The sequence below is a fragment of the Talpa occidentalis genome, unplaced genomic scaffold (genome assembly GCF_014898055.3).
Source record: "Talpa occidentalis isolate TD23 unplaced genomic scaffold, MPIMG_talOcc4v2.1 talOcc4.3, whole genome shotgun sequence".
NCBI classification, from domain to species: domain Eukaryota; kingdom Metazoa; phylum Chordata; class Mammalia; order Eulipotyphla; family Talpidae; genus Talpa; species Talpa occidentalis.
In genome coordinates, this window is record NW_023603184.1 from 134,780,008 (window position 1) to 134,793,512 (window position 13,505).

The window sequence follows — 13,505 nt, forward strand, 5'->3', positions numbered from 1 at the left end:
ATAGACAAAATTATAATATAAAGCCAGACAAAACCAGATGGGTTAACAATATACTCTCTATGCAGGATGGCTGTGTAGTCATCTAAAAATCAGAGATTCCATCACTGATTTTAAAAAAGGCACATTAATACAAATAACAAGTCAGAAGTGTCTGCTATTACCGTTTCAAACAAATGACTAGAATTAAGAGTGTCTTTACTTGAAGATTCATTTGACCTTGAAATGTTTTCCTTCTAGCTAGAAAAGTAGAGGCTTCAGGGTCCCAGTGCCTGAAGAAGAGTATGAATCAGAATCTACATGACCAGTCTACACACAGAGGTCGGCATTCTTCTACCTGAATGCTCAGTCAAACCAAACAAGCACAATTTACAGACACATTTGCATCATCAGACAACAAGGAGTCTCAAAGTCTGTTAATTGCATAACTATACATAGAGAAGGACACATTAAACTGATTAATCAAGTAAAATGGTTGGACCTCTGTCATATGATTTTTTCAGACACATAAATGGCATTTTTGGAGAAATCAGATTTTAAATACCAAGATAATAAAATCTCAAGTCAGCTTTCTAATAAAGACGTGAGAACATGAATTCATCTAACTATAGCAAAATTTCACATATTCATAAAGGAGATGATCCATGTGAAAATCTATAGAACATTAACCAAAAATTAAGTATTATTATTGTTTGAGGTTCTAATAAGTCAGAGCAATATTAAATATCCAGAGGAGATAAATCCACATACACAGAAAGGAGGGAGAGAGCCCCAGGGGCTACAGAGAGTGCTGCAGCCTGGTTAATGGGTATGTGGTGTCCTTTTGGCATGATGAAGATGTTTTGGAATTAGATAGAGATGAGGGTTGTTCAAAATTGTGAATATACTAAATGTTGCTGCACCGTACTCTTTAAAATGGTTAATTCTATATTGTTTGAATTTTACCTCAATCTAAAAAAATAAATTAGGACAACAGGTACCTGTCATATTTTAGAAAACTTTATATAAAATGTGTGGCATGTGTATACATACTGTAAATATATAAATAAAGAAGAGTCAGTGCTAGAAGGGCCAGTTGTTCAAAACTGTTTCATTCTCAAACATTTCAAACAGCAATGGAGACACCATCCAACTTAAAAGAGAGAATTTATGCTTGGACATATAATGTGATTGGGGAGTTTTTGGATCTAAGAATTCAACTATATAGCTAGAACTAAATTGGTACAATGTGACCCAGAAAAGTGAGGTGAAGTCGACAAAACAAAACAATTAGTTTAACTATCAGGAGATGCTGCCTAATGGTGAAGCTGACTGTAATCTTAAAAGAGCTGCCAACAGAAATTGTCCAAATCCCATAATTTGGATCATTAAAAATGGATTCGAGAAAAAGAAAAAGGATCTGGAACAAGGGATGGAAAAATTCTGAGCACTAATTTTACATTGGCAAGGGTGAGATGCAATGACATAATGGGTGTTTTAGTTTCTAGATCCAGTCTCCAATGGCTTTTGCTTTCTTATGCCTTGTACATAAAACCTTAGATTTGTTTTAGTCCTTTCTACTGAAGCGTATACTCATGGCAGGATTTGAATCATGAAGGGTGAAAAACACTTCAGGAAAAAAAAAAGAACACAAACCTTGAATTCAATGCTTAAACAAATCATGTTTATAAAACTACTAGGTATTTCTTTGGTTCTCTCATCTCAACATAAATAGATTCTATTTTTTAACTTTTTCCTCCCATCATTTTTAATAAAAAGCCCAAATAATGATGTTATATAGGACGCATGACATTTCAGGTCACACAAACATATGAAGCCACCACTCTCCCTATGGAGAGAAGCAGGAAAACCAACCTGGATAAACACACAGAGGGCAAAGAATGAGTCCCTGTGTCCATTCCCCCAGCCCCCAGAATACTTAGCTTAGGTTGCAGTAATGAGACAGAGAAACTGTCTCATTGCTTCCTCATTCAGATACTTCTGCCGTTGTTGGTTTCTGAAGATACTAATCAATCTAGAGCACAGTGAAGTCCTTATAAACTCTTTCCAAAGATTGCTGGAATAGGATGTGGACTGTGAATTTGCACTGGAGAGGAAGACTTAGTGATAATAATAGTATGCGCTAACACTTACTGAGTAATATCTGAGGCAGAGAGAGAGATTAGTGAAGTACTTTGCCCAGCGTTGTAGAGGTGGTTAGTTGTGATTCTGGGCTAGGTACCTGGCAGACTGGGCACCACCCCGCAGGCATTTCTACCTTCCAGAATACAGCAAACACATAGTATCTCTTCAGACCAAGAGGATCAGAAAAGGCTTCCTGGTAGAAGTTATACCTGACACAAATCGTGTAGGATAAATAGAAGTTCAAAGAGGTAAAAGTCTGGCCCAGACCAGGAATCATCATGAGCAAATGTTTCAAGCTATGACATAACATGGTAAATTTCATTGCTCTCAAGGTGTGCTGCTGTATTTTTGGACATTGAAGATAGAGAATAAATGGGTTTCAATTTATGAAGAAGTGTCAGGTCATAGATGACTTTTATTTGCACAATGAAGCTTCCATCTTATAAATGACAGAGAAAGATGCTGATAGAGTTTAAACAGAGGAAATTAAAATGGTTTTGGTAAATCCCCTTGATGACAGTATAGAGAATGTGAGGTTGAGGGAGGCATGATTGGAATTTAGAACATTTTGTGATTACTGTGGTAGTTATTGTCAAGGAAGGTATAAATGTGAATCATGACGCTGGAAAAGTGGGAAAAAATTCAAGTAACATTTAGGAGATAATTAGTGAAACTAAATGATATAAGCAATGAGCAAATATAATGAAAAGTTGTCAGATCTCTGATGATGGTAAATGGGATAAGAGTGCAAAAGAAGAGCTAAGGTTAGTTCTGTTTGGGATACAGAGGTTTGAGAGTCTTGTGGAACAGCTACCTGGAGCAGTTTGGCAAGTTCTGAGTCAATGAGTTTAAAAACCAAGGGAATATTCAGGGTTAGAGACACAGACTTGTGACTTATCTACATACCCATTTACTCACTGAGTAGTTGTTGAAAGAAGCATGCTTCTTCAAGAACATGGAGGGTCTATAAGTCATGATAAGGAATTCCAACTTTGCCTATAGTGATCAAGGGATGAGTGATGAGATTAAGCAGCAAGACAAATAGGCTCAAACTCAAATTTTAGAATGAACCCATTGACAAATACATAGAACTAGACAAGTAAGCAGAAAAGAGACCAGGAAAAGTACATAGACTCATGAGCAACCATTCTAGGAGAGAACTTCAGGGATCATCAACATCAACATAAGGAGTGGGCAAAGGAAGGAAAATCCCCAGATGTAACCAAACCAGAAAGATTGGAGAGGGTGCTACCTCCACTCTGAACTTTTGGGAGCAGATACCAAGGGCAAAGTTGTTAACAAATCAAATAAGCCCAGTGAGATAAATACTGAGACATGTCATTGGTGCCTAATAATAAAGATTTTCATGATGACTTTTGTCAGGCCACAATGAAGACGAGATCTACAAATAAGGAAGTGAATATAAACAACTCTTTAAAGCTTAGTTTTAATAGAAAGGACAGAGATCAAGGACCAAAGGGTATTTTCCTCAAGATGGCAAAGAGTGGAACATTTATATAGGCTGAGAAATAAGCATGAAAGAGTGGATAAAGGTAAATATAGAAGAATTATAAGGAAGCAGAAAAGGGGGCTGTTTTTGAGAAAGTTGACTTCTTGTCTGATAGCATCCTTATCCTCTTTTATGAGTATAAAAAAATTTTAGATTACTTGAGCTAAATGGGTTTAGTAGACATCAGACATATAGACATCAGACTTATCCTTGCTTTGGATTATAATTCCAAATATCTTCTTTAAAGTTCTCCTGTATGATTGCTAGATATTTGTGGCCTGCCTCTGTATAGAAGTGTTTGTGGGTTTGCTGGATATATTGCTAATCCATCTTCCAGACATTTTCCTTCTCAAAATCACTCCAAATCCACTCTGCTTGGCCACAACCTGCTTTCCACTACTTGAAACTTTGTTTTACATTAATTTTGCATGTAGTTACCAGAAAATACTAATATTGACTGCCAGCACCATGGAAGAATGTTTTATGAGAAAAACATTCAGAGAGGAAGAACCATACTTTCCCAAAGGCCCCACGAACTTCTTTCTGTGAAGATAAAGGGATTTCTGAGGGCAGGAAAACCTGTCTTCTATAGGTCCTGGAAAATCTGGATGTGGTGATGATGAGAATAGAAATGGTAGTCTTAGTAGTCACTTTGCTCAGGGAGGTTGTTATTTTGTCCATGAAGGAGAATAGAAAGGCTCAGAAGCAGTGTGGGATATGAAAAAAAAAAAAGAAAGAGACCTAATAAGGATTTATTTTTAAACAGGAGCCATTGTTAGACATGGACTGAATTCTTGGTGGCTTTAAAGAAACACAAATTCTATTAAAATTATTTTTGTTTCATTTGGTTTGCTTGGCAATATGGTTTTAACTGTTATATTAATGTGAGGCTTGGGTATGTGCAGCCTCAGGATTATTTAATAATTTTACCTCATAAAAATAAAAGAGCAAATTTGTCTTATTATTTCTTTAAAAAAAAAAAAAGCATGGATAGATGCTAGAGTCTCAATAATGGCCAACTTAGGAGTTAGAAAGTAAGAAACCACTGATCAAGTCTGAGAGGAGTTACTGAACTCTTGGGTTCTCTTCCAACATTGGAGATCAGCAATCCAAATTAAAAATACTAAGGTATCCAGGAAAACATGGGTCAATGAGAAACATAATGTCAATCTGGTGCAAAACAGTTGAATTTTCCAAGGGTGTTCCATGATGTGTGTCTATCTGGACTGGCACTTAACCATAGTCAATGAATGGAGACTAAGTAACAAGTTGTAGCTCCCAGGGCCTGGCAAGAGTGGGGAAAGGAAAAGTCTGCAGAAAAACAAGTAGTTAAAGACAGGGTTTTCTCCTAGAGGGAGCAGAAGGGAGGGATGCAGATAGGTCCATTCAGGGACAGGGCAAATACGCTAGTGATTAGAGAAGTCTGCCATCTCAATCCTTCTATCTCCTACGTAGATGTTGCTACAAACCTAGTTCCGATTGGTTTGGCAATTAGGTGGGGATACACAGACACTGAAATGTACGTGTCTCCCTGCTGTTTGTACCCTCCTATCCATGTGCCACGTCTTCACCTCTAAACAGCATCCTATTTGCAGAACTGCACACCAAATTCTGGATCTATGCCATCTCCTCTTGGACACAAACTATTGTTTTTTTTTTAATAATAAATTTTATTTTTATATTCCCCATAAAATTGCAACCCCCCCATTCTGACCCCAATCCCTCCCCTCCCGCCCCTTACCCCCAAAAAGTGTCTCTGGTTCATAGTTTTTTGTTGATTTTGATTTTCGCTTTCTTATAGTTATTCATTTTCCTGGTCCCTTATTTAAGTTTTCTAGATTCCTGCTATGAGTGAGACCATCCTGTATTTTTCTTTTTCTTTTTGGCTTATTTCGCTGAGCATGATCCCTTCCAGCGCCATCCATGTTGCTGCAAATTGCATGTGTTTATCTTTTTTGAATGCTGAGTAATATTCCATGGTATATATGTACCACATCTTCTTGATCCAGTCATCTATTTTTGGGCATTTGGGCTGTTTCCAAAGCTTAGCTATTGTAAATAGTGCTGCTATAAACATAGGGGTGCAGGTGCTCTTTGGAATTGATGTTTCTGTGTCCTTTGGGTAAATACCTAGGAGTGGAATTGCTGGATCATATGGAAGCTCTATGTTTAGTAGGTCCAGAAATCTCCACACAGCTCTCCATAGTGGTTGGACCAGTTTGCACTCCCACCAACAGTGCAGAAGAGTTCCTTTTTCTCCACACCCTCGCCAACACTTGTTGTTGCTAGTTTTTTTAATATGTGCCATTCTCACTGGTGTAAGATGGTATCTCATGGTAGTTTTGATTTGCATTTCCCTGATGACAAGTGATGTTGAACATTTTTTCATATGCCTGTTGGCCATTTGCATTTCCTCTTCAGAGAAGTTTCTTTTTAGCTCTTCTGCCCATTTTTTGACGGGATTATTTTCTTTGTTGTTGAGTCTCATCAGCTCTTTGCAGATTTTTGTGATCAGTCCTTTATCATTAGTGTTGGGTGCAAAAATGTTCTCCTAGTTGGTGGGGTTTCTCTTTGTTTTTGTTATTGTCTCTTTTGCTGTACAGAAGCTCTTTAATTTGATGTAGTCCCAGCTGTTTATCTTTGCCTTCACTATCACTGCTTTGGGTGATGTGTCTGTAAAAATGTCTTTGATGTGCAAATCACGTAGTGTTTCGCCTATATTTCCTTCTATGTATTTTATGGTTTCAGGTCTTATGTCTAGTTCTTTAATCCATTTTGAGTTGATTTTTGTGTATGGTGTGAGGTAGTGGTCAAGCTTCATTCTTTTGCATGTAGCGACCCAGTTTTCCCAGCACCATTTATTGAACAAACTTTCTTTGCTCCAATGCATAGTCTTTGCTCCTTTGTCAAAGATTAGTTGACCATAAATCTGTGGGTTTATTTCTGGATTTTCTATTCGATTCCATTGGTCTGTGTGTCTGTTCTTGTTCCAATACCATGCAGTTTTGATGATTATGGCTTTGTAGTATAGTTTGAAGTCTGGGAGTGTGATGCCTCCATTCCCTTCTTTTTTTTCAGGAGAGCTTTGGCTATTCGGGGTTTTTTGTGATTCCATATGAATTTCATCAATAATTGTTCTATTTCTTTGAAGAATGACATTGAAATTTTGATTGGAATAGCATTGAATCTGTAGATTGCTTTTGGTAGGATGGCCATTTTAATAATGTTATTCTTCCAATCCATGAGCAGGGGATGTCTTTCCATTTCTTTGTGTCTTCTTCTATTTCTTTTAACAGTGTTTTATAGTTTTCTTTGTATAGGTCCTTTACCTCTTTTCAAACTATTGTTTTTTATTCCCCATTGTTTTCCTCACGTTCCTGCCAGAAACCTGGTTAAGCCATAGAGGGAAAAAAAAAAAAAGAATCTCAAGACTGGTAGTCTGATATGTCTGTGGGTTAGTCCTCCCAAACAATACTGACATTTCAACAATTGTTCAACTGTTTTTGGTGCTAAATAGGGAATATGATGGGATAGTTTTTAAGCACAGGCAGAGTAAGTGGGATATCTGTTTCTTGAAACATTTGCTTTTCAGATATTTGTACTTCTTAATTAGAGTCATATTAGCTAAGTTGTTACTTGATTTGCTTATATGTAGATTGGGCCTATGGATTCACTCTTAAAATCTTTCTCTCTTTGTCTCCCTCTCTCCCTTCCTCCACTCCTTCTTCTTCCCCCTCCCCTTAGTATTTCTTTCTGTGAAATGTACCCCCTAGATATATGAAAGTGTTAAATTACTATATAGTTTCAGCATTCCCTTTTAGATTTCATAATAACAATTCTCTCAAATGTGTAAACTTGCTTTATTTTTGTATTTGGTCAAATTTTTATAAATATTTCATACTTGCTTAAAAAGAATAGGTATTCCCCCCATTGATGGTAGATCAAGTATGTTGCTTGTGTTTTCAAATCCTCTTGATCCCTTTCACTTTTTGCTCTTTGATAAATAAATTATTGAAAAGTATGGTGAAATCTCCTATTACAATGGATTTTGAAATTTATCCCTATATTTCTATTTTTGCTTTATATATTTTGAAGTTATATTATTAAGTACATACAGATCTATAACTTCAATTTCTTTCATGTGAACCTAGATCTCTAATCATTTTGTAGTTATCCTCTTAATTTGTAGTAATACTGTCTTATCTAATAATAATAATAGTAATAGTAATAATATATACCAGGTATATTTTTACATCATTTACCTAATATATTGTTTATTACTACATAATGACTTCACTCCAAATGTAATAGCTTAAAGCAACAGTTTGCATTTACTATCCTTTTAGATATTGAAAGACCTGCTTTCAGTATGACTAACCTGTGTGGTTGGATAGTTGCTGGTAGAACATTTTAGTTTCTCCATAGGTTGCTTGAATGTTCTCATAACATGGTAGTTGAATTCTCCCAGAGAAAGTGATTTAAAACAGAGGATCAAATAGAATAATACTTCATGATCTAATCTTAGAAACCACATAGTTCCAGTCCCACCACATTTTACTCAATAAATCAATCTAGATTGAAGAATAAAGGAATTAGACTCACCAAGTGAAAAGAAACATGTTAGTAATTTGCAGATGTATTTGATAACCACCATCACTGGTATATCTCTTCTTATTCTTTTACTTTCTATCTTGTTGCATTCTCATATTTTAGGCATGCCTTTCCTAAATAAATATAGCTAAATTTGTATTATAATTTCATAATCTTTATCACTTAGTTGGCTAATATAATCCATTGCTATTATTTACTATCTGGTTAATTTTAAATTAGGATTTATTTCTGCCATTTTATCTTGTACTTTCAATTTGCTTCACATTTTCCATATTTTGTTTTTCCTTTCCTTTCCATCTTTTCAAGTTATTTTCTTCCGGATTTCAAATCTTTCTTACTCTCATTGAAGTTGTGCATTTTATTGACATTCCCTTGCTAGCTACTCTATAAACCTGCATAGGAACATGTGTCTTCATTTCTAAGGAAAATCAATTATCTTTTTGTGAATCTATGTTCACTTGAACACTATGAGGTTTCCTTAAAGACTGGGTTTAAAGTGAAGTTTTCTAGAGATTTGTATTTGATTCTCTAGGACACTACCAGTGTCAGACCCCTTAGAACTTGGAAATTCAACATGCAAATCTACATTATTGATTAGCAATTCTCTGAATATACTTGTTTCCCTCTTGGTACAACATTTGATTGCTTGTTTGATTTTTACTTTTGTTTGATTTTGTTTTATTTTATTTCATCTTTTAATGAAAGGTGCTCTTTGGATGTAAGTAATTTAGGCAAGCTTTAGTCTTGTCTGTCTCTCATCCCAAAAAATAAACGACCTGTTACGATCTGTGGACTAACAGACATTGTCATTGCTTTCTTCTCCAGACTCATGACTTTTCGTAACCTTTCTTTTTTAATTTCTGAGAATTTCATTGCCAGTAATTCAAGTCTAACCCTTGTTTCAGTAATGGACTTTTACCTCCTAAACTACCCTTTCACAATTCCCTTAAACAATATGACTCCCTCTTGCAAGGCCCCATATTCTTTATTTCTACCCTATATGTGTGAAACTTTTATATTGTACATATATGTCCTGTCAAACTAAGTGATTTGAAACTCATTAATGGGTTCATAACTTACTATAAATCATGCAGAAAATGAAAAATTACCACTTAAAACCACATTTCCTTCTGAGGGGAATTAGCATCTATAAGAAGAAATATGAAGGATTCCTCCACACTTTTGTGGTTTGTGGAATAGAAAATTCAAGCAGAGTGGTGCGTTTGGGGCATGCACAAGTGGACTAGAAACCAAGCTTCACTCATATCTCAACAAATATTACATATCTCAACAAATATTACATAATGTAATATTGGGAATCAAGACTGAAAGGAGCAAAATCATTGTTCATAATAGAGCAAGAATTTGGAGTTCTTGAAAGCAACTTTGGAGGAAAGAGTGAGGAAAAGAAAAACAGAATGAAGCAGGGAAGGAATGCCAAGATGCCACCTAATCTGCCCTTGCTAATAACAAAATTCCTGGTGGAGGGATGGCTAGAAGCTATCTAAGAGTAGCAACATTGCATTTTAAGTTGCTTGCATTAAGAGAACTCCCCTATCTCAGCAAACTTTAGCTGAAACCCTTTATTTTTGGTTTCAGTGTGTGCATAAATCAAGGAAAGGGGCTGAATTTTATGCCTCATTTGAATCCTTTTGGAAGAGGGACAATTTGATCAGCATGGTGGAATGATTTTCCAAATAGAGCCTTGCCAGGATATTGAATCAGTAGAAGCAACATACTGGAATCAGTAGTAAGCATGAAAGCATAAGATACTTAAGAATTCACAAAATTTTGAAGAATCAGACATTTAAAAAATCCATCACAAAAATTTAATTCATGTCAAAAAATATATAAAGTTGAACACAATGACTATTCACATATATTCCAGCCAGTCTAAGAGACACATTATCAATATATTTGAAGTTCCATTTGTATTTTCTCCAATAACATCCACTCTAGACATAACTTCCATCTTAGGTTTGATTTTATCATCCCCAAGGCATTGGATTTTCCACAAATGGCAAAATATTGTTTCATTCAATCTTGTCTACATCTAAAGAGGAAAGGCAAATCTGACATGTGGGCTATAAACCTAATCCCTAAGTGCAACCCCAATGCTAAGAAGACTGTCATACAATATATGCAAATCATACACTAAACAAACACACACACCAACACATGCACACACACACACACACATACAACATTTATACATAAAAGTCAAGTATTTAGAGGCATACCAATATAATGTACATGGGCACCTCAAATATTTGTTCCCCACCTCTTAACTCTTCATTTTAACAAATATATACAAATCAATACATTCATTAAAATAGTTCTTCTTGGGGTTTAAAAACACTTAAATATGTAATATATTTTGTGATTTCCCTGAAAACCACTAAACCAATTTTCTTTTTGGCACTAAGCACCCAATTACAGCACTTAAAATTAAAAGTTCAAATTGCTTTGGGTTTTCTGCTCAGTTGCAATTAATTTTGAAACTCACATTCACTAGGACATGTTTTTCTCACATCTCAGCATCTACTAAACACCATTAAGTGCCATTATCCATTGTTGGAGATCATCTAAGACACTATTTTTTGTGTGTGAACACTGAATATTTTATTAGCAGATATCACATTTAGATTATTAGGCAGTAGCCCTGAAAACATGCAAAAGTCATTTATCTTCAAGTTTGTCCACTGTATATGGGGAAGAATACTAAATTCTCTTTCTTTTAAAAGATGCTGCCAGCAGCTAGTGAAAATATCTTAAGCACTGAAGCAGAAAATAGGCAGTATCCTTATCTAAGGAGCTTGTATTCTACGATTTCTGATAAAAACAGTGCTGTTTCTGAAGGTGATTTTCAAAGTTGGAGCTACAGGCATCCATAAAGAATTGGTGTGTCCAAATGAATCTTAAGATCCAAACTCCAGAGGAAAAGAAAACTTCCCCTTCACTGTCTCTGTGCAACACGATGACTTTCAGGAGTCTTAGAAACTTACCCCAGTGAGTAAAGAAGTACACACTTGGGGAGTTGTGGGGTGTGGAGTTACCACGCTCATTAAGGACCAAAGCTACTTTAAGTAGGCAACATCTTTTCAGAAGACACTCAGACCCCAGGGAGGAAATAAGGCACCTAATGAGGAGGGAGTCCATTCCATGGGTTTGGGTTTGAAGCCTCAGAATTTTAAAGGAGAAAAAGGGACTCTAATCCGGATTTTCAGCATGGGAAATTTTTAGGTGGTGAAGACAGGTACTGTGCACTAAAGCCTAAATGCTGTGTCAGGAGGAATGTAATAAACTGGCATAGCTGAAGTGAAAGGTGCTTGTAACAATGGAGCAGTGAGCAGGAGGGAGGACAGGAAAAGTAGGCTGGAGCAGAGACCTGGGACTTGAAGGCCAACTTTAAAGCAAATAGAGAATTTTTTTTCCTTTTGGTTAGGAGAGGAACAGGATGAAAATAGCATATTAGTGGAATACAGATAAACTGTTGTAGAAAGAAGATCCATAAGTCAGTTTTTCATATGCCTTTCTTACGTTTCCATTCTTGGAGAATGGTGTCAGCTCTTTATGATAAACTGGGCCTCAAATTCATCATCTTTAATTCCTCCTTAGAACTCCTGCTCCCCAACCTCGTCCTCACAATCTGATTTTCGGGCACTTTGCACTGTGCCTCACCACCCAGCAGAGAGCAGTCACTTAAGGAGAGACTGTTTAATAACTGAGTATATGAGTGAGAACAAATAGAACTGTGAACGAGAGAATATGCTTCTCATTTCCTTCCCTTCCTTTCCTTTCCCTTAGGTCCCTTCTCTAGCCTTTGCATTTGGTCTTTTTTTTTTTTCTTAATTTTTTTTTTTTTTTAAGATTTATTTATTTATTTATACAAGCACTGGGTACAGTCAAAGCGCGGGAGGGTGAGAAAATTCACCAGAGCCAGAGCGGGGAGCAGAGCAGGCAGAAGGACCGAAGTACACTCTGAGGGGAGCAGCGGGCGGCAGGAGAGGTCTGCGCGGCATGTGGGACCCTCCTCCGGTGGCCGGGGAGCAGCCGGGGATCGAACTGGCGCTGCAGAGGCTGCAGGCAGCTTCGCAACCCAGCACTCAACCGCTGCGCCACCGGGGAGGCCCTGTATTTGGTCTTTTATCCCCTCCAATTCATTCTTCGTATGACAACCAGAATAACCATGCTTGAGCACAATGACAATCATGGCACCACCATGATACAAACTAAAACTAAGACGTAAGAAGCCTATGAATTCTTACAGGAAAAGCAAAGCAATAACAGGACAAGGTTTTCTGAGCTACGGCTCCTCTTAACCTCATTTCTTGATACCTCCCTTTGCTTCCTCTGCTACAGTTGGTCAAATAACATCTTCCCTAACTGCATTGCTATTGTCTTGAGAGTATGTTTAAACATAAAGTGTTTACAAAGTCCCTAATATACTTAAGTTCTTAATAAGTACAAGTTGTGTTGCTGTTATAATTATTACTAATGTATATTATTATTCTTGTTTCTGGATATTTTTCTTCCTTATTTCCTAACTACTACTCCTGCCAACTACTTACCATCTCATCGCTTTCTGATAAAATCTACCTCTTGAATAAAGCCAAGTTCTAATGTTGCCCTCAAAGGCTGAGTCCCTTTCCTAATTGCCTCATCAGGGTCTCTCTTCTCTTCTATCTGCTCATACTTCTACACAGCTCATGAGGCATTTAAAACATTCTAGTGAACAGAGGCAACAAGGTGAGAGACTGCTTGTATACACATAAATTCTATGCAGGGCAAGATTCAGGCATTGTGAACCTACCTGGTAGCCTAGGGGTTAAGTCTTGGTGCTATCACCGCTATGGCTTGAGTTCGATCCCTCGCCAGGGAGCTGACCCATATATGCTGCAGCAGACCTCTCCTGTCTCGCCAGCTTCTCCCCTCAGTGGTGTATTTCAGTAGATCTGCCTCTTCTGCTCCCCACCTTGTCTCTGGGAAATCCTCTGTCACACACCTCCCCCCCCCACACACACCCTGCACCTCTGGCCTACACCCCAGTTCTTCTATGCACAAATAAATAAATCATAAAAAAAAATTCAGGCATCATAAAGTGTCTACTTGAAACTGATGCCACTGGTTCAAACAGCCATGAAGCCCACTCTGGATCATGGGCTCACCTCGCAGGGTGTCCAGGAAGGGGCCAGATAAAAACTGAATAAACAATACAGGCAACATTATTTCATAAGGAATAATGTTGAAGTCATCTGCTTCA